The following is a 1,829-nucleotide window of genomic DNA, read 5'->3' on the forward strand; positions in this document are numbered from 1 at the left end:
ACGTGACGATAGGGGCGACAGCCGCATCGTCCCAATACGTCGATACGCGTATCCGATCATATAGATCCGTTGTCACCCGTGTGATATGGGCCAACTCGTAGTCTGGACGCCCAGAGAGGGCGCCCGTAAGCACGTTGAGCTTGCCCGGCTTGTCCTCAACGCGGCCGTTGTACTCCGCGAAGAAGGACAGCCACCTCGCCATCTGTTGGAAGAGGTGAGGTGAATTCGTCGCCGTCCTCAACGATGGGTGATCTGTGTAGATCACAAAGGTCCGTAAGTCCGGAGGATAAAACTGAGACCTCACAAAGGCATACTTCATTGCCAGGAGCACCTAGTCGTGGACAGGGTAGTTCTGTTCGGTAATTTTGAGCTGCCTGGACTGGAACGAGATGACTCGTTTATGTCTAGCCGTGTCGGTGTGATGAGCGTGTCCATGCTAATGGTGACGGCGAGCTGGTCTGTGCTGATGGCGGCGAGCGAGTCCATGCTGCTGGTGGCGGCGAACTGCGTTCCAGTGGTGAGACGTGTGTCGGTGTGGAACCTATACGTCGTAGCAGTGGTGAGACCGATTCACGAGGTCGAGAAAGTGCAGATCTCAGTGATCGTGGTCGTGGCCGTAGACGAGGGCGTGGTCGAGGGCGTGGTCGCGTCCGAGTTCAGGCTACAGGCGAAGCAAATGCCGGCTGTGGTATAAACAATAGGACACCGGAAAGGTTGGCGACTGCAAATATTGCTCGCGGTGACAATATACCGGATCAAAACGGCACACCACGTACCCTGCCGCCGCCAATGGTGGAAGAGCTCTTTCTAAAGAGATTGGTAGCCTTTGCGCCAACCAAGGAGCCGTGGATGAGTAAAAAGATTTTTGGCTGTGTGGGCACCGCATACATTGTGGGGCGAGTTGTTCGGCGTGTGAAGCGAGCTTCGAATGGGCATATTCTGCAAGTGATGTGGCTTGACACACAGTTCCAGAACGCAGTGGCAAATCTGAGCGTATCAGTAGTACGTGGCCTCGAGAATTACCAGTCGCTGGGGCAATTGTCCAGTAACCCGGCGTGGCGTGATCTGACTGACAACGTGGGCGGTGGGGAGCTGGGGATAGATACACCTGTTGATGAGCTCGAAGTTTCGACACAGCAAGACTCCTACGAACTGTATGACCCAGAACGGTTCCTGCCTGCAAGCCTCGCAGAATTTGAAGCGGTAAAAAGCATGCATTTCCAACCTGACGTTGAGATGGCACCTCCCAACAATCTGTATGAGCGCATTGACAAAACCACGGAGACTCAGTTGCTGCCAGAGTATCACCACCTGTTTGCCCATTCAGCCTCGTCCAGCTTCTTCGCCTACGTGCCTCTCTACTTTTGGAAGCAAGTGGTGCTGGAGACAAATCAATACGCTGCCATCAAAACTATTCGAACCACTACACCGTTTACTATCGATGAACTTATGATATTTCTCGGTATCATGTTTTACATGGCTCTGACTGACAAAGGAGAGTATTCAAACTACTGGGGACCACAAACGGAGGCTCTATCTTTGGTGGTACGTCGACAAGCCTCGACAACATCATGAGTTTGAACCGGTTCAAACTACTACGCCGCTGTTTCTCTTTCCGGGCAGATTCCGGAGCCGCATTAGGACGTGATCCTGCTGCCAGAATTCGTCCGCTGTTGAATCTACTGAAGTGTACAGGTGGACGATACGTCGACGTTGGCCGGAATCGTGCTTTGGACGAGGCAAGTGTTGCTTGTCGATCTCGACAAGGTCGACATCTCATCGTATACAACCCACAAAAGCCCGGTGGCAAATATCATTTCCGCATGTAC

This window comes from Phytophthora infestans, genomic scaffold (genome assembly GCF_000142945.1).
Source record: "Phytophthora infestans T30-4 supercont1.302 genomic scaffold, whole genome shotgun sequence".
Classification (NCBI taxonomy): Eukaryota; Oomycota; class Peronosporomycetes; order Peronosporales; family Peronosporaceae; genus Phytophthora; species Phytophthora infestans.